The sequence below is a fragment of the Siphateles boraxobius genome, unplaced genomic scaffold, assembly GCF_051911475.1.
Source record: "Siphateles boraxobius isolate OS27281-9 unplaced genomic scaffold, OSU_SipBor_1 6, whole genome shotgun sequence".
Classification (NCBI taxonomy): Eukaryota; Metazoa; Chordata; class Actinopteri; order Cypriniformes; family Leuciscidae; genus Siphateles; species Siphateles boraxobius.
Genome location: NW_027509186.1, coordinates 23,263,019 through 23,283,847, shown reverse-complemented (window position 1 = coordinate 23,283,847; position 20,829 = coordinate 23,263,019). Strand labels below are relative to the sequence as shown.

General features: G+C 39.3%; 1 long non-coding RNA gene across 1 annotated transcript in view; it reads left to right on the top strand.

The window, feature by feature from the left end:
* Positions 1-20,829, top strand: part of LOC143716127 (uncharacterized) — a 97,963-nt gene that overhangs the window by 74,096 nt on the left and 3,038 nt on the right. The window contains exon 2 of the long non-coding RNA XR_013195951.1: positions 8,084-8,368. This is a non-coding gene — a long non-coding RNA (uncharacterized LOC143716127). The remainder of the gene's footprint in view (positions 1-8,083; positions 8,369-20,829) is intronic.

Here is a 20,829-nt window from a genome sequence, read left to right as displayed (position 1 = left end):
AGCAGAAGGATTTCTGAAGGATCATGTGACACTGAAGACTGAAGTAATGATGCTGAAAATTCAGTTTTATATCACAGGAATAAAAATATTGACATTAAAATATGAAACAGTTTCAAAATGTTACTGCTTTTACTGTATTTAAAAAAATAAAATAAAAAATAAATAAATACAGCGTTGGTGAGTATAAGAGCCTTCTCTCAAAAAACATTAAATAAACTCACTGACCCCAAAACTAAAATATAGTAAACAAATAGTAAATATTTGAGAGTGCCTCACTTAAACCAGGCGTGATCTTGATGTATAATACTCTTATAATCTGACATTTTTGGGAGACATCACATTATATGTCATTACAGTCACTGGTTGCTGGTCTCTCTCAATTTGTGAGCAAATTGGCCAAGAAGTCCCATCATAACTCCGGCTCATCAGAGACCTTATTAAAGAGTTTCGCAGTCAGCTTTAAATCGCCAACATCAGATCAGTGCACTCTGATTGAACAAACATTAATATCATATTGGCTTGTCACTACGTAATCCGCAGCTTATAGCCCTATACTTTTACATATCATGGCATCAGAGGCATACAGTGGCCTCAAAAAAGTATTTAGACACTTAAATCACACATCAAGATTTCTTAAATTGCACCAGACACAAAATATCAAACCAAGTGGTATTTGCAAAGAATAATGTATTTTCTCAAAACTATCTTTTTTGTGACATTTTTTTTGCTTGAAAAGTGTTGGTATATGTGTATATACAAAGTGATTAATAAGAAAATTACTGACTGCTGCTAAACATCAGACTCTTCTATTCATATCAGAACTCTAACATGGATTAAGTTGTATGTATATGTGCATTTGCGTGCATGTTTGCTGATAGGACCTGGGAGGGGGAAAAACGATCCCCCCCCCCCCCCCCCCCCCTTAATCTGTAATCTGATTGCCCTGAGAGAGATCGGCTGCAAAAGTGCATAAACAAACATGAGGAATCAAATCTGTCTGCGCACGGATTGAATCGTTAATTAAAATCAGACCCGAGATGACAGGAAAAGCACCCTGATTTTTGGAGTGGGGTTCTGCCATGAACACTGGTGCAGTTGTGAACTAGAGAGAGAGAGAGAGAGGGCTTTTTGGCAGCTGCCCTTCCCAGCTCAACCCTTCAGAATGGGGGACAGCAGATTGAATATTTTAATAGGATGGATGAGAGCACATCAGTGGTAGAGAGAGGATTCAATCATGCGCCTCCGCCATGCAGGGTATCATTTCAGTTTCATATGTTTCCCTCGACTTGACAGTACTTGAAAAACAATGGCAGTGACCCAGTTGCAGGATTCTAATTAGTATTAGATATGCAACAGTTGAGATTAGAATGCAGGCTTCCTTTATGGCGGACGGGCTCTCTGATTACCCAAGCTGCACAAGTGTCAGACCATGATAAAAGCTGGGAAATAAGGATTCAGATAGGGCATCGTCAGGACCCGGCAGCACATCATTTCACAGGGAGTCATGTTTATTTCTAAATACTTCTACTCTTCCTGCCATACAGAAAGTTATTTTAATCAGCATGCAGGGGTGAATTTTGTGGTTTCTAAAAGGGATAGATCAGCTGGAAATGAAAATTCTGTCACCGTTTAATCGCCCTCATTTTGTTCCAAACCTGCATGACTTTCTCTCTTCTGCAGAACACAAAATAAGTTATTTTGATACTGAATGCAAAAAAGAGACAACCTTCGAAATCCCAGCTTGAAAAAACAATCATCTTTTTCAAAAACATGCCAATGTAACATTTACACTCAAGATTTACTGAAATTGCGACCGAGTGTTCAAGAATTGTGTTGAATTGTTTAATTTCCAAAAAAATATTTTTGAGGTAGCAGTACATTAAGATGTCTGTGATAATCAGGGAAGATATCTAACATACATACACACGGTACATATATATAAGAATACACTAGAATATCATGGTGTAAATCATAGCATTTCTTTTTCTTCTACTATCTGATTGTTGTCTCTTACACAGAAACAGTGTTCTGTGTAATTGTCTCAGTATTTAAGATAAGATTCTCAAAACTGTAAAGAACAGCTTGATTTCACTTTCCTCATGTCTTCCACTGTTGATGACTATTCATAATATCAGTAGCTTAATTTATGGCAGAACGTGCATCCTGGACTATTGTTAAAGCTTTCCGCAAATAGTGACTGCAGAAAAATCATTAAATGTGTACTTCACCGCTGGCAATATGGGCTTTCAATAAAACTTGACTGCCTGTACAGTTGAAAGGTGAAAAAAACTGAAATTGGTGCTACCTGACTAGAAAACAGAGAAAAAAAAATGCTGTTGCCTTCACTTTTGCCAAATAGATATAGGAAATCTTCAACACCCAGATGCACTGGGCAAGTTGCTGTCCAAGGCCACTCCCACCCAGTCTGCTATTGATACGCTCACCAGAGTCAAATACCGCCTTTCCTTAGTAGGAAATACTTCTTAGCTAAATTTTAGCCATTATGTCGACTTGTACTGTTCCCGGGTGAAAGAATTCAAAGAGTAAACATTTAGTGGGAGTGAGTTAGTGTTCCATTTTTTACTATAATGCTGTTTAAAGGAGTAGGTTATTCCTGCAATCCCGGAGCCTGCAGTTTCAGGACCCTAGTTTTTTTTTGTATGTATTAGCATTTATACTGTTTTAAAGCACTTACTATTCATTTCTGTATTTGTATTATTATTTTTCAGGAATGATTTAGTCGTTTAATTGTACACAGTTATATTGTCATAACCTACCCCTAAACATCCCCTTTGGTAACCCCAAATATTTAACCTAATTTGTTTCAATATTTGAGCAACTTGATTCTGGTTTTAAATTCAGGGTTTTTTTAGAAAGAAAGTCTTATTTTCTGTGTATGTGCTAGACTTCAATTTATTAGCTGGAGCGCAGTGTGGCGCTTCACGTCTGATGTGACGCACTTAATAAAGTGCGGTAAATTGTAAATTAACCAAACTAGTGTGTTTATTAGTATTAATAGATTAGATTTGAAAACAAATACCAGTTTACAACATCCAGCTGCAAAATGAACTGTTTTTGTACTGCTATATACTAACTGGAAGCTGCGGACACTGAAAGCCTTGTTCTTACGTTAAAAATAAGGTTGAAAAATAATAAATATGAATAATTTCCGTGGGTCTAGTCTTTGCATTTGTTGATTAATCAAGTTTTCTTTGTTGGCGTAGAATTAGCTAGGTGGCGCTGTTTGCAAAAACTAGGGTCCTGAAACCACAGCCTCCGGTATTGCAGGAATATAATATTGGGAGTAAAGAGTAGACATTGGACGATAGGCATAACACAGAGAAAGAGTGAACATTTTTAATTTACATATACTACCGACATTGTAGCCTATCTTCAGTCGGTTTTACTCTTAAAGGTGCAGTGTGTGATTTTTTGCGACATCTAGCGGTTCGGCTGCGAGTTGCACTGAGGGCTCAGCCCACCGCTCACCCCTCCCTTTCGAAGAAGCTACGGTGCCTGAAACTGGACAAACATATCGTCGTCTGAGACAGCAGAGAATAGCCAGAGTAAGCCAAGAGTGTGTAACATTGTCACTGTTTCTGTACCACAGTCCATTATAAACCACATCATGGATAAAGTTTACAAAGCCATAGTCAGGTGAGGATCAAGGGTCTTAATATATAATATAATAATAGTAATCAGCTGATTGTCTCACAAAAGTAACCAGCACATTTCCCCCCACATAGCAAACCCATAATACAGCGAGGGAGAAGAACCACATGAAACTATGCAACTATACTGTATATTGTTTCTAACAGGAAAGTAAAAGTTTAGCTGGCTCAATATGAGCTGTTACTGTGGCTGAGCTGGTTAAAGTGTAAAGCCTTGTTTAAACTCCACGTGTCCGCATGAGCCCAAATGTGCGCGCGGCAAAAATGGCATGATTGTACAGCGCGCGTGCCTCCGCACCCCCCTAGACACCATTTACTACACACAATAGGCTTTTTTTCTCTGATTTTGAAAACTCTTCGCGATCGACTTGAAATGCTTCCAAGATCGACGGGTTGGTGATTCCTGTAACTGTTTTACGGTCAATGACCAGAGTGCTAATCAGCTGTCTCACGAACGTGCAGCACATTTATAGCAAACCATAACACAGCGAGGGAGAAGAATTAAGTTACATTAAACAATCCAACTACATATTTTACACCACTGACAAGGGAAAAGTCACTCCTCACGGTGTTTATGGCTAGCTTCTAGCTTTCTGCTGCTTCTCTTTCAAGGAAGTGACGAAACGCGCTCTGTAACGCTGTTTGTTCGCTGTCGGCTACGGTAGAAACATGATGTCACAATATGTCGACCTTCATAGAAGGGGATTCCCGCGGTTATGTAGATATAAATGTCTCATTCTAAGGTAATAAAAACATTACGGTTTATTAAGTAAGTTCTTTATACACCACTGAAAACATAGTTATGGATGTCATATTGCATTTCTGTTAATAGATACTCAAATTTTTTACACATTGCACCTTTAACAAATCATTTGAAGCCTTGATTCATAGTGGACATGTAGCCTACACTCTAAATGTAAAAAAAAAAAGGGTCCATATTCATGTTCACAGTTTGGCTGTTAGAAAAGTCTCGAGACTGTGGGTTCACGCTGACACATCCTCGTTCTGGACCCTCCACCAAATCCCATTAACTCTCTCTCTTTGCTCAGTATTAGTCACAAGTCAAAGATCAGCAGCCTGGCCATTCTCTCTAATTAACCCAGCATACACACACTCGCTCGTACACACACCCACAGCAGGTAGCAGCAAAGTGCTGGGATGTTGGGTCAGTTGAAAGTCCACAGAGCATTTAATTAAAACTTTCTGAGCATTCTGCCTAATGGCCGCAGCTGCACAGATTCCGGAGGCGGCTTCATTTGGCCGTCTGAGCCCGGGTCAGTGGTTCATGTTGTGACACTGCTTTAATCCACTGGACCTCCAGTCGTCTCAGTGGGCTTGACATCCCTCACCTGCAGTGTGCCCATGGAAATTTTAAACTAAATGGCCACCATACTAGTTCTTTATATGGTATAGTTGTGTAGAGGTAACCACCTGTCCTTATGAATGTCACACTAAAATGAGACTGCTTGCACTTACAGTATCTACACATTTAGTCATGTATGTAAAAAAACTCGGACTGAAACTTTCTTTGTGACGTGTATTTTATGGCTAATTAAAAGTGCAAGGCTTGTTAAGGCTCATTGAAGTGCAGTTGAACAAAAATGCTTTGTTATTAGAACACTAGATGGCAGTGTTGCACACATGTGCTCTCACAGCTCCACCATTACTGTCATATTGTAAATGTAAACAAATGTTTGTGAATACCAGACAAATTTAAGATGCATAAATTAGAGACACACACACCGCACACACACAATTAAGTTATTGATGCATTTGGAAGGAGAATCTAAAATATTAAAACAAATACTTTTTCTATATAATTGCATTAATTAGCTGAATGTCCTTAATAAAACAGATTATTATTGATGACATTTGTGTTTCTTCTTTTCATTGTTTGTTTTGTTTTGTTTGTCTGTTTTGTTGATAGACCAGGCATTATTATCTAGCTTTTTACTTATGTTTATAATAAAACGGCTTTTTGGAAATGATTGCATTATAAAAGAGCACACAAATCACATCCTTATCTTTTAATTTCGAATTATTGATTTTGTCCATAAAAATGAACACACTGACAATGAGAAACACTGGAAATATTTAGCTTTCGTCATCGCCTGAATCTTTTGATGCATTGAACCCTGGTCCTTTTGTGGGCATGCGAGTATCTTATACCGCATGGCCATGGGGTTCTCAAAAAAAGAAGAACCTGTAAATGTTTTGTGTTAATAGATATAACATTCATTCTACGTGTTAGAGAATATTTCAGCCGCTCTCATTAACACCAGCGTGCCTTAAAGGCTCTTTTCACACTCATTTGTTTTTATGAGTGAGTTTCACTAAACTCCTGCTGTGACGTTGTTATAGGAAATGAAACAGTCACAGGAATTTCATAATTTAAGTCATTAATGTCAGACAAATGGACAGAGAGCGAAAGGAGGAGAGAGACAAATTAGAGAATGCTGTTCTTAAACACTTCTTTTATTGAAATAACATGAACTAATAAAATTACTTTTATTGTCTATTTATGTATGTATTAATTTGGTAGTGTTACACTGATGTAGCTGCACTGCTCAGGTTTTGTGTCCCTATTTTTCAGGTTTGAATCAAAATACATAGCCTAGATGTTTGAACTACAATAGCATGCTAACACCCAAGACCTTGGCATTCTTCTAGGTGCATTTGCTTTCCTCTCCCTTGCATGTCTCCCTTGAGCTCTCTCTCTTTCTCTCCATCCCTCTGTCTTTGTTTTTTGCTCTGTTGTCTCTGGCTCACAGTGTGCACAGTAGAGGTCAGATGAAGGGCTTTCAGGCCTGTTCAGCTTTCTCAGGCCTGAGGTTTAAATAACACCCAGAGCCCAGTGACCCTGCACAGACTGCAGCTCAGCTGCCGATGGCTACAGCTCTCTGTAATTCTCCAATACAAGTACAACCCCACCTCTTCAGCCCTCTTTCACTGCCACTTTTCACATCTATAGTTGGTTCTCGTCTCTTTTTTCATCTTTACACACGTGCACAAAAACAGTGCTTTTTTCACCTTCTCCCATGTCTTGAGGTGAAGTGTGCTATTTTCCCCCCTACACAATCAAACTCACTTTTTCTTAGCGGCGATAAAACTTTGAAAATACAATATATTTTCCTATAGGACTGTTTTGACATTTGTCCAGTAAGCAGCCCCTAAAACCGCCTAAACCCAATCAATGCCTATCAATCACTCCTTAGCAACTGCATAGCGACACCCTGGCAACCATCCACGCACCCTAGCAACATGATGGTGAGTTACTCTGCTGGAGGAAAAAACAACAACACTTAAACCAGCCTAAGCTTGTTTGCTTAGCCTGGACATGTCTCTGCACAGCTAATTTAGCTGGGGGACTGGCCACAAATCCCTCTAAACCAACCAACAGACAAACCAGGAGACCAAATAAAACCAGAAAAACAGCTTATGGTTTAATGTGGTTTATCAACAGTTTTGTTATATGACATACTGTATAGCTACTGTTAGCTAGCTGATTCACAAGATGAGAAGATATAGTAGATATAAGACATCTTAAGGTTAATTAATGTCATAATACTCTTTAAAAATATATATATAATATAACATATTATTGATGATAGGTTTTGGTACTTTTTTGTATGTTTTTTGTTGTTGTTGTTGTTTTTTGCAGACTTTTTTTTTTTTTTTTTTTTTTTCGCCCGCCACCTCTTTGGAGGACAACTTTATTTTTTGCAGACTGATAACGACCCAGCTTTACACTTTATCTGTATATGTATGTATGAGAATTGATTGTATAATAAAATAAAGCACAGATCACCTCCTCTTCTTATATTTTTTAACTATTAATTTATTAAATATATCCTAAGGTTACGTCTTAAGGTTATGGGCACTGTCTTAAATTGAGTGATGCAGTTCTCTAGTGTCATGACATTTACCTCAAGAATCCTGTTTTACCCATAAAAGTAGCTTAGAAACCTGGGTTACACCCCTGTGGTTGCATATACAGTATGTCTTTCATGTGAACATTTGAAAGACATACAGTATATGATATGTGACTTGAAAAAGCTCACGGCGCCCAGTGTTTTTTCCTCTTTAATACAGACTATGGTCAGCTACTTCAAAGCAGAAGAGACCTGCCAACACACACACACACACACACACACACACACACACACACACACACACACACACACACACACACACACACACACACACACACACACACACACACACACACACACACACACACACACACACACACACACACACAGAGGAGAGCTGCCCTGAGGAGACAGGAGTCAGGCTGTCAGGACCAGCCAGTATGCGTCTAATCCTCAATTCCTGTTTGAAATGCAGGGCCAGGGTCAAGGATTACAATAAACTCTGATTATCAAATAATTCATGCATTCTTATTCCAACAGAGTGCCCCATACCGCCACCCCTGAATACAGAGCTGGAGGACGGAGACGGGGAGGGCCACATCAAAGAGGAGAGAGAAAGAGTGAAGGAAGAAGAGAGACAAACGGATAGACTTAGGGCTTCTTTCCCACTGACATGTTCCTTCAGGCCACAGCACTGGCATCCTCACATCCCCAATCTCTTCCTGTATCTTGTCCTCAGATCCCAGAGCAACCAGAGGCACACAACACGGAGAGTACTATCTGTCAAATATCCGACACGTTCGAAAGAGAGGAGCTATGATAGAGGTATTTCATGCATGAGCATCTATGTGTGTGCGTGTTTGTGTATGCATGTGGCAACCAGGTGGAACATCACCTCCTCGCCGTGCAATCCCACAGGCTCCTCTGGGTGTCCTCGTCCCCTGTCCCCTTGCTGGACATTAGCATTCATAGAGCCAGTAGGCCGTATCATTCTCCATGCCGCCTCCCATTGAGATGTGCTGAGAGGTTCCAGCTGCTACCCCGCAGGTCACCCGCTCCGGCTCTTACTCAGACAGTTCAATGACCGCTGCAATATTTACGCAATAGATCACAATTATTACTGTAGTGTATTGATCGTATGCAGATGAGGCTAACCTTGTGCATGGATCAGTGAGGGAGGTTAGCGAGCGCTTTGCACCCTCCCTGCATGCTGAACGTGGGTTATCGCCTTCCAGTTTAGCTCTTCAAACACATTGACACTGAAATCTCACATTTGTTCACGCAAACAGTGATTAAGATCTTTTAGGTCAGGGCGCATTGTTTCTGCTTAATATTTATATTGCTCAGTATCTCTTAGATCATAATAGAGGGAGATTGTCATCACTGCATGCTTCTGTTGCCCTTTTTCGTCAGTGTGTGTTTCTGTTTTTTGTCTAGCGTACTTCCAAACGTTGCATTCAACAACTTTTGCATTAGAGGTGGCAGTAACATGTTACAGTGATTGTGTTAATGGTAGATTGATATATAATGATACTGTATAATTATGTTGGGTTGCAGCCACAGAAATTCTTTTCATGACATTCATTTGCTGTAACTTTTCATGCATATGCGTTATAAAATATATGAATAAAAAAAAATGATGTACACATAATAATTACAAATATTATTGCAATACTGCAATATTCCATAAACAAGATAAGAATTGTCAATTTTGATTTCATGGTGATTTTAAAGATACACATAATGTATATTTACTTTTTATATTTATAAATAAAATACATTACCTTTTTTTATGTCAAATGGCATTTCTGTGAATCTTATCCCAAAAAAAATATGATGTTACCCTTTTTTTTTTTTACTACAACTACTATTTCTTTTTTCCCACTAGTGTAAAATATCTTTTGGCTCTAAGAGGCTCTGTGGTAAGTCACAGTGGCGCTGGCAGTGTGAGAGAAGTTGATTTCCTGTCAGTGCTGTTCTCAGCAGAAGCCTGGCTGAGAGGGCACAGGCAGTGGGAGCAACACTCCATCTCTACTTCCATGGCACTGGGCACTGTCTGCCACCAATGTCCCCTGCCCACTTCAATCAATCACTCAGCCATTTGAAACCATTCCCCTTTGTTTTGTGTGGCCTACCATTTTGAAGTCAAAACTTTTCTGTCCTAGACCTCTGCTTCATTGTCCTCTGTTCAAAGCATAGACTTAACAGACTAACTGCTTTCACTGACAGGAAGCTTGCAAAAAGGATTTCTATGTTAGCTGTAGTTGCACTATAGACCTTAGTCAGAATAGATGACATATTTCATTTGACAAGATCAAAATCAAGGCTATAAGGCAGTGTTTATATAAGGTTTTCACAGAAAAGCTATAGAAGAGCCATTTTGGCCCTTCAAAAGAACATTACAGTGAAAAGTATTTAAAAGGAAAAAAAATTAAAATAAGGGACATTGTATGAGAAAACTGGCCTTTTTATTGTCCACATAGCCTTTTTCCCAGAAGAACCTTTCATGCAAAGGATTTTAAAGGTTTTCCATGTTCACATCTACTGTATTTACATCAAGGGGTAGTTAACAGATTTTAAAAATTAAAAAGATTTGGGCCGTCAGTACATTCAATCATAACATAATAAATGTCATTGTTTCTTTTAATGCTACTAAAAAATCGTTTTAATGTATTGACAGCCCTAATATTGTAAAAGTTTATTTAATACAATCTGTTTTTTAGGCAAAACAGCTGTTTGAGTTGTAGCAATTTATATGGATAACATTCATAGCAAAAGATATTTGCATATACTTTATATAAACTGGAAAGAGGTTGATTTCTGCAACATTTTGCTTGATTAATGATAATATTATTTTAAATCCAGTATACAGTAAATGATCCAGCTTGTTGTCAATGAAAGGGTACCTGAGCCTTACTGATCTGTAAATGGAACAAATAGAACGTTTGAGAAACACTATATAAAAATAAGTACAGGTTGTTTCAAATGTTGTACTGTTGTGCACCTGTCAATCTTTCAGAGGATGAAACATTGAAAATGCATCTTCCCTCAAATGTTCAGTGGACAAAAAACAGTGAAAGTTTGATGTGAATGTAGGATGTATGATGGACTCATCATCATTCATGTTAGAATAGATATGCAATCTGTATCAGGTATTATTTTTTTAAAGCATCAGCCATCAGCATTCACATAGAGTGCAAAAGATTTGTCCCTACAATATAACATCAATGATCGAGTCTAATCATATAATTCTGTTCAAGGCGACTTGTCAAGTTGTCCACTTTTGTGGAGGAAGAAAACTTGTGCAGCTCCATCAATAAACCTCGAATCACGCCAATCCATGAAATGGACTACTATCTTCATCGGGTGGAGACAAATATTTATTTTTGTTTTATGTTAAGTCACCACGAGCAAGCTTTATGCTCTAGTCATTTCAACTCTAGTCATTTCATCTCTGTGAAAAACACTCCCTGCATTTCCCCGTTTTCTCTCTATAAATGCACTCTGCTCGTGACGGATCCTTTATATGTTGAGTGGGATGATACCACATCTGACACTGTTTTCAATGGAACTAAAAGACTGATGAGTGGTGCTTGTTTGAACAAAAGTCCACTTGAGAGAATTTCCTGTTTTGTGGAGCCGCCCACTCAAAAGCCTCCATTAAAGCAGCAAATATGTATCTGTTGTTTGTTTGAATAGCATGAAATACAAATTTAGTAGCTTTAGAGTATCATAGCTGAAGGAGGAATGTGGAGCAAGTGACTGTCTTGTGAGGAGGTCCAGGTGTTCAGCAAAGCAGTGCATGTGTGTCCAGGTGCATGTGTTCGTCTTCAAGTATGCTCAGAGAACCATATCCATTAGCGTGATACCCTCATATCCTCCTGTATGATTTCCCTGGAAATCATCTGAGCCACCCAAGACAAAAGGAGACCTCAAAACACTGCTGCATATCTCCACCACATGTCATTATTAATCAAAGTGAATTAAAAGCCATGCCAACAGCTATGATTTATGAATATATTACAGGGCTAATTGGAATTCTGCAGATCATGTTTGTTATAAAGCATCCCCCTGGACGGCTAATGCTTCAAGCTTGGTAACTATAGAACCACATGTGAGAACATTTTAAGAATCTGTCACTGAAAATCCCAGGATTGACCACTAATCTGAGCACTTCCTTTCTGTTTCTTTATTGGGTACAACTGTGATAGCCATGCTTACAAAATGTTGTTCTGGACTTTGCTCATTTGAGCTGGTCCCAGTAGTTTCGTATTCTGAACAGGCTGGCTATCAGCTAGTTAATATTGTGCAAAATGTGGCTTAAACCTGAAAAACCAGCTCACCTAACCAGTATAAGACTAACAAACCTTTTAGGGAAAATGCCAGATTAAAGAAACAGATACCAAAAGGAAAGAGACTCATCTAATTAAGAGCCCTTTGAAACAAATGCATCAAATTCAAAGAATCAATCATTGAAAACTCTTCAATATCTATAGATGCTATGGCCCTGGTAACTCTAATGAAAAACACAAACACACATCTTAAACAAACCAAAGCAGATTTGCTATTCTTATAGCTGGTATAAGTTGGTCTCGATGATCTCACAGCCTGGCCAAACTGGTGTTTAAGCAAACCAAGCAGTGTTATTTTAGTATTATTTGTATACTAGTATTTATTGATATTTTAAATTAGCTTTAAGTTGTTTAGTCATTTTGTTACTGTGCTTTGTGTGTTTTCAAATATAACACTTATTTTCTTTCAGTTAGTTGCCAAGGCAATATTTCATAATTGTTTAATCAAATGTTTTCTAACATTTATTTCAACTTTATTTCAGTTAACACAACAATTTTGATAGGTTTCATTAACAACAACATTGATTTTAGGCTTGTACAAGTTGTTGTATTTATTTATATATTCAGTAGAAAAGTTGCCAAAGTGAAGAAATAGACACATACCACAAGAGACTCATCTAGACAAGACCCCTTTGTAACAGATGAAGAGACAGCGTTCCCTCTCTGCACTCCACTTACAGTGTTATTGTAGGTTCATCTAAATGCAGTGGCTCTTGGCAAAATCAAATCATCAAATCAAATCAAGGTCTGTTTTAGCTCATATTTATTTTTATTACATAAGTATTAATCACCGGAAAGGTATAATAGTGGCAGAAATCCTAAAGAACAAAAACAATGCATATGCTGCTAAGGTGATTTTGTGGAGTCCACTAAGTTGCGCACTGACTTAATGGCTAGATACCAACATGCACGTCCACTCTGGGAAGGGAGAGTTTAGAGCAATGAGCGAACAATATATAGAGAGACATCTTTTGTGGTATAAAAAATTACAGTGGACCGATGCGGTGACAGAGCACTGACAGCACTGAGGAATGATGATCTGATAAGTGATGGAAGGCTGAGGAATGGGTCAATGGAAGAGAGGGGCAGGTGGAACGCCTGATGAACGGTATTAATCCCCTTTCTCGCCGGCCGTTATCCTTCATGCAGCTCTGGTCAGGAAGTGCAGCCGAATTCAGTCTCGAGTGTAGGGGGAGTTCACACTGTAGCTGCCGTAGAAGTTTCTGGTTGAGATTAAAAAAAGGGAATAATGGACAGCATTCATTCTTGACAGAAAACAATTGACTTTTTTCAGTGCTTTATATTACACTTAAATGTATATAGTAACATTGTTAACTGGGTCAGTGAAGTTGAATTGGAAAACTTCAAGGACACTTTGGGTTCCCTTTTGAGGGAACTTCTATGCTGCGTCAGCTACTGACGCTATGGGAAGGCGCACTTGCGGAACCCAGTGGCTGAGGCACATGTAGAAACTCGCCATTCAATAGGCCTATGTCACGAAAAAAATTGAAGACCGGAAGTTCGTCTTTTAGTAGGGATACGGCTCTTCCGGCAGTGACGTGCGGTCTGGGTAGGCATAGGCACTGCCTACCCTGCCAAAATTCAAAAATAAAAATGTTTATTAAATAATAAACTTGTATTTGTATTTTTACTGTTTATTCTTGTGATTTATATATGCAATATAGGTGTTATTCAAATTTTCTAGACGTTACGATGACAAATGTAGCAGTTACGCATAATCAAATAACAAAATGGTAGAATAAGCAGTGCTTTTACGGTCCATTCATTGCAGACGACAAGCGAAAAACCCATGTTGTGCATGCGCACTTCGATCCTGTATTCTTTAACATGTACGGCAAAAAGCACAACTCTGCTGCGCCTTTGGACGTAAATATGCTATGCCCGTACCCATCTACGTTACATATCAGACATGGACCAATTAAAATCGAGATATTACTGGACACATTTGCGTAGCTAACCTCATTACACCACAGCTAGCCTATGCCTAATCAAATTCAAAGTCAAAAAAAAGGAAAGAGCGGCGGATGGATTTTATGTAGGCTACAAATAATCTACCGATTGGTGAGTCAAAAACTATTTTGGGCTTAATATTGAATTGATAAATGTGGTTGAATTAATGCAAGCCATTTGCCTTCATATTCAATTGAGCAGTGTGTGATTTTAATTTTGCTGACAGACATAATTGGCCGCTGTGCAAAAATTAAGGATTAAGAATGGTTGTATTGATGGTGGAGTGGACATTAACTACCGGTGTGTGCCTGTGTCGCGCTTGCGTGTGTGTGTGTGTGTGTGTGTGTGTGTGTGTGTGTGTGTGTGTGTGTGTGTGTGTGTGTGTGTGTGTGTGTGTGTGTGTGTGTGTGTGTGTGTGCGAGAGAGAGAGAGAGAGAGAGAGAGAGAGAGAGAGAGTACACAGTATACATTCTGATTTGTACATTTCTTGTTATGCTGCGTTTGTGCGTAACGTTTACTGTTATTACGTATTATTAGCCTAAACAATAAATCAGGTAATTTGGCTTTCATAACTCAGTGCCTAGCCTCTTTAAGACATCACCGCACGTCACTGTCTTCCGGTTAGCTTTTTACAATGGCGGAGTCCGGTAGATACCGCTGGACCAAATCTCTCCGCAACCTGCCTGAAGTCACATATGGCGTTGTGGTTCGGATGGTAAATGAAAACTCTCAATTGGGAAAGCTTGAAAGCTGAGGTATGGCTGTCTACGTCCTGATGCAGAGCAATCCGGTACACTACAACAACAACTGCGGGTGTAGCCTGCTGTTCGCCAATAAGGTAAAAGTTTCTATGGTAACAGCGATTTGGACCAATCAGCAGATGTTGCTGCTACGCTTAGGATTGTGGTTAGTGTATTTTTTTTTCATAAGATCACGTATAAAACACGTTTTTCTTAAAACAAGGTTGATTTCATACAAACTTATAGCTTCTACAGGAGCAAAAACCTTTGTTTCACAACCTCATAGCTCTTGGTCAGTCTACCTCGGATGGTTTAGACATTATGGCTGATAATCTAAATCCTTATCGGGAAATACTGTTGACCGGAAGTTCTGTATCCCTACTCCGCGTTCCGGAAGCAGGAAGTGTGACATAGGCCTATGGCTGACGCAGTGTGATGACGTTGCAAGGTGCTCCCCAGTGTATAAGAAGAGCACCTGGGAACACGTCATCAGCTTCTTTGTCTTCCGGAAGCCACTTGTTTGTTTGCTGTGTGAAGATAACTGTGTGTGTAAAAAAAGGATAGAAGGTAAGCAGAATATGGCGAGCAGACAGTTAAAATACTGTGTTCTTCCATGGCCTTGTTACTTTAACGCCTGGTGATGTGGTCACGAGCTGTGTTATCTGTCTGGGAGCGGAGCATGCACAGTCAGCCCTCAAGGGGGCTGGATGCATTCACTGCGATGACGAAATCCGCTCCCAGCTGACTCTCAAGAGGTGCTCTGGCAACTGACGCTAGCAGCTGCCGTCTTTAACGTCTTTGTTAGCGTGCCCGCCTCCCACGCTGGAGACTAAGGTTCAAATCCTGCTCGAAGTGAATCGAGTAGGACCGGTTACATATGTAACCCCGGTTCCCTGAGAAGGGAACAAGACACTACGTCGCACAGCCTGATGACGTGTTCTCAGGCGCCATTCTTATATGCTGGGGCACACCTTGCATTATCATCGTCGGCCATTGAATGGAGTGTTTGTACACGTGGCTCATACACTGGATTCCATGAGGGCTCGTCCCCTTGGCGTTCCCATGGTTCTTGAATTTGATTGGCAAGCATGCTGATATACAGTTCAGCACTGGAACTTTTTACTGTTTTTACTCAATCCACTTGTCTTTACTTTAAGAAAAAAAATAGTTTTCAGTGATTTTTTGCCAGTTACATGGTTACACCAGTAGGTGGCAACAAGTGACCTGTGAGTCATTAATTCATTAATTCATTCACTTACAGGATTTGTTCAAACACACTGGCTGCTACCGAAAACCTAGGCAGCTGACTTGTTGCCTCTCTGCCCGATCAGGCAATGACTTATATGCAGCGTTTATGCATGAAGATACTTCATGAAACAGATTTCTGAGGCAGCGTAACAATTTAATGGTCGACAACAAAACAGAGAGAGCTTTGGTGACAATCAGTTGAATATTTAATTACTACAATAATAACTTCTCGCAAGAAATGTCATAAAAAATGGGAAAAGTTGTTCAAAATGTACACTTTACACACAAACTGACCACAAACCACAAATTTCAGATGCCATCTTTATTTTTTAGCTTAACTGTTAGGGAATGGAACGCACAGGATTGTGGGATATCAAAGGCAGCGAAGGATCCATCTATGCTGCCTTCAATAATTGCTCAGATGAAGGTATCTCAGGAGACAGGATGTGGCACGATCATTGGATTCGAATGTGCCTTGCTACCTTCCTACCTCCGTATCCGGCCTGCGGAGGCAACATTTTTCAGTTTTCGGATGCAGCCACTGATTCATTTAGGGAAATAACAAGGTGCTTCTCAATATTTAAATTGATGCTTCCTCGTTTCTTTGCTCCTCCAGCCTGTGAACCGGAAAGCGATCAAAGTGCTCCTCCATCCTCCAGCATGTGACCCGGAAACAGGTCAAAGTTAGCCATCTTGAAGGGCATCTCAATCATTTAACTGCACGGTGAAGAGGCGAGAAACATCGAGTGAGGAAGCTTACAGAGGAGCTGTGAGCGAGGATACACCGGTGGATCCAATGCAGAAGTCTTTCTTGTGGAAAAACCTGATGCACATATGAATTGTCCTCCCCGTACACGTCGCAATCATTTTTATTTATGTTTTACCTTTGCAGCTTAAATAAACAATAAATATCTCCCATATTTCAACATCTTGCTTTATTATATTATTCATTATGAATTTCTTAAATAATCAAAGTTCAACAACATAAAGACAGATCCCTTGAACGCAGATGACAATTTTAAGTGACTCTTGAGTGATCAAGAATATTCCAATATACAAATGATTATATATTCCTACGATTCCTCTGTCCTTATTTCCTTTCCTTGCATCTCAAAACACTGATTATTTCAGAAACGCCACTGTGTAGTAGGATACATGTTCTGTTGTGCCTTTGTTTGTATATTTTTGTTGGTGGAGCAAAAAAAGAAGTGCCAATAGCCTATTGTGCCTAAATTAGCCTTAGAACTTAGTAATAGCAGCCAATAATTTTTACATAATCTGTGTCATCGGGTCATGTCTGTGTGTGATAGAGCAAGAAATTAATGGCAAATAGTTGCAGACTTTGTGGTAAAATAGCAGCCCTTGATTGCGGATGCAACCTTTAAGTAGCCTATCTGTGCACAAACAGTGTTGTTAAAGGGCTGGGTAGAGATATGTGACCAAGTCTTAGATAAGATAAAAGCGTGTTCCCATACAAATGGAACATAACTGAGCCCCCGCAAAATGACATTATTCATAAGGTAGCCCAACTGCGTAACAGCAATTAGTGATTCATTCAACTTTTACCTTTGTGGTAAAGGGGCCTGATTCACAGCTGCTGAACTCTTCATCATTCACTGTGATGCATTCTAAGAATCAATTAAGGAGGAAAACAAGAACACTGCCTGTGACCTTTCAGGTGGGGAAATTAAAAGAGCAATTCTTGCTTGTGGGAAAAGAATTTAAATGTTCTTTCTCACCTTGAGTGGCAATGCTTACCCTTTAATTAAACGTACATAAAGTGTTAGCGGCTCGTGTTTATCTGGTTCTCCTAATAAACGAACAACTTCATTTTCTCTCCATCGCATGTGTGACTGACTGTACAGCGTGGTTTGTAATAAACTGTTTTCCCATTCTGTCATTCCCCTAGCTAGATGATTATAATCTGTTGAGCTGAATGAAATGCATTTTAATACACTGAACTGAAATATTGCTTGTATTTGTCAAATTAATGTCAAGCTTTTGTGGCCAGTCTCAGACTCGGGCATAGGATGCAACTCGTCAGGTAAATGTCGACTTTCCAATTAATCACGATATTCATTTGAACAATCTGTATTCTTAAAATCCCTAGATTGATTTTTTACTCAGTGGTAGTGTTTCCTACAAGGCTGTGTACCATGAAATATTGGCAAGAAAATACCTTTCTATTGAGTTGTCCTCACGAACTGCACATGACCATGTGTTGTCTGATTCACTAACAAATGACTCTTTTAAACCAGTTATTTTTAGTGAATCAAAAACCTATTGTGCAACCCATATAGTCCGTTATGTGAACAAATGATTCTTTTAAATAAATACTTTTTAGTGAATCAACAGCACACAGTGCAAAGTTTTACACAGGAAATGCAATTTAAAGGGCCCCTATAGATTTTTGAAAATGACATTTCATGTAGTGTGTAACATACCTCTAAGTGAATGAAAACATCCTTAAAAGTTTTAAATCTGAAAGTGCACTGTATATAAAGTTTATAGCTGCGTCCGAAATCAAATACTTCCCTACCATATACATGAATATCAGATGATGTCACCAACGTCTCCTCACTGACGTCACTCAATTCTAAAACTTGTCTTCCGCCATCTTGAGTACCTGATTCGGCAAGATCGATACCTCAGTCGCAAAGGAAGTAGAGCTTATTCTCTGGCCGAGCCCGAACTTGCGGGCCGATATTTCCCGTCACTATCCTCGGGCCTGGCCCTTGATCTAGAGATGTGCACTCCCAATGCAAAAGAGTGCGGCGCGGGACTAGATTTGATGGCGAGTGCGAGCGGCAATGCACTCTCTGTGTGTGTGCGCGTTGCAGGGAGAATAAAACGATTCGCGGGACTCCCGCAAACTAGAAATATCTATGAATAAAACATTTAAAAACTAATACATTTTTGCAGAAAAGCAACAAGAACTAAAACAAAATAGAAACGATTTACAGGCCAGAGTTTCCTTTTAAAACACGTTTGCAGCGTTGAGCAATGTAGCCAAAAACAGACATACGTGTTGATTTCTTCAACGCAAAGGCCAATCAGAAGCATTTAAGATAGACTCCCCTGACTGCTCAAAACCTCTATGCTCATAACTGACTTTTTGTTCAAAGCTCTGTATGCTGACAAATCCTCTAATTGTAACAAACAAAGTGTATATATTATGAAAGATTCATTGTGCAGTCAGCTTAATTGATATTAACAGAGATGTGAGATCGCGATTAACTGATGTCAGCTTTTTAGGAATTACCTACCATGCACGCAGCTTCTTGCTTTTATGTTATAACAGTGGTTTGTGTGTGCAAACTCTCTGTGCAGTGTTCATGTTGTCTGTGGTGAGTGGATGTAAATGATAATGAGCTTACGCCAGCTTAGGGCTGTGCGATATCACGATTTATGATCGTGGATTAAAATATATCCACCATCTGCTTTTGAAGAAATGTCGTAGTATCGTGCATTCTATCAGTTGCAGTTCTGGCGCCTCCGTCTCAGCATAGGCTACAACGCGACGTATATTCACATCAAATGTTAACGCAAAGGAACGGACATAATGCAGTTCACATAAGTTCATTATTTGCATGTGCTAACAAGTCATTCACGTGTTGATGCGCGGTTCTAACGAGCGCTTTTCTGAGCGCGTACACCCGAAGCGCACGCGCACTAAGCCTGTCTAAAAACAGCGACAGGTTACTGAACGAAGTTATTTTTCTAGTCTTATTGCGCGAATACACACAGTGTTTACATAAACAAAGTTGGTTATGTATAAAGTGAAACAAACAGAGAAAATCTGCTTCCTAGCTAATGCCGTCAGTATTGTAGACAGTACCCGGCAGGTACTCAAGATGGCGGCAGTCAACTGAAAAAGAGCGGATGACGTAAGAGGTCATGTGACTGATATTCATGTATATGCGAAAAACAGTACGCGAGCAGAAGAGTATGTCCGAATTCATAGAATTAGAAAAACAGTAGGCGAAAAGTACCCGGATGACCTACTACTTCCGGCGAGATTCTGAAGTGCGCATACGATGGACACTCTCCTATACCATGATAGCGCACGCAGACACCAGGGAAAACTTCAACCTCATGTCGAGAAGACGCTGTGCTCTACAATGTGAAGGTAAAGCCAGTTTTTTTTCACTGCCCAAGGATGAGCATGTGAAGAATCAGTGGTTAAAATTCATCTTTACCACGATACCACCTGCACATTGGTGGTGGTTGAGGAGATTTCCCCCTTCCATGTAAAGCACTTTGAGTACCCAGAAAAGCGCTATATGTAACGAATTATTAATTATTATGTTAACCTGACTCCAAAACAACATTAGGAAACTTTAAAATAGCATAATAGGTGCAGTTTAAAGTTCACAGAGCAGTTTTTGTCTGTCAATTATGCAGTTCTGGGCATTGTTTCATGTTGCATTTTTATTAATCTTGATTTCTCGAAATGTTGCGCTTATGTGCTTTTCTTTGGCAAACTAAAGTGAACGGCAAATATCGGGGTTTTTCGCTAAATAATAATTTCAATTTTTGTCAATTTCAATCTTATGCCCACAGAACAAAATACTACAGTCGCATGGGATCATTCTGTGATACTTTTGCATTAGCTGTTTTGTAGCTGTAAGTTGTTCACTATTCACTGCCATCATATAGACAAGCGTGAGCAGGACATTTTTTTATTTCTCCTTTTGTGGCCTGAAAAAGGTCATACGGCATTATAACATCACCAGAGTGAGTAAATAATGACTGAATTTTCATTGTTATGGTGAACTATCCCTTTAATATTTTTGGTAATGTTCTAAAATGAACATTATAATTGAAACTTGTCAAAATGATTCAGAATCGAGAAGAATCAAATGATTGAAATGAGAGAAATTTGCTAGTACACAGCCAATGGAAAGATGCAGGAAGCACTTCCCTTCCCTATCAGAGCTCTGATATCATAGATTAGCAGCCTGATGGGCAGATA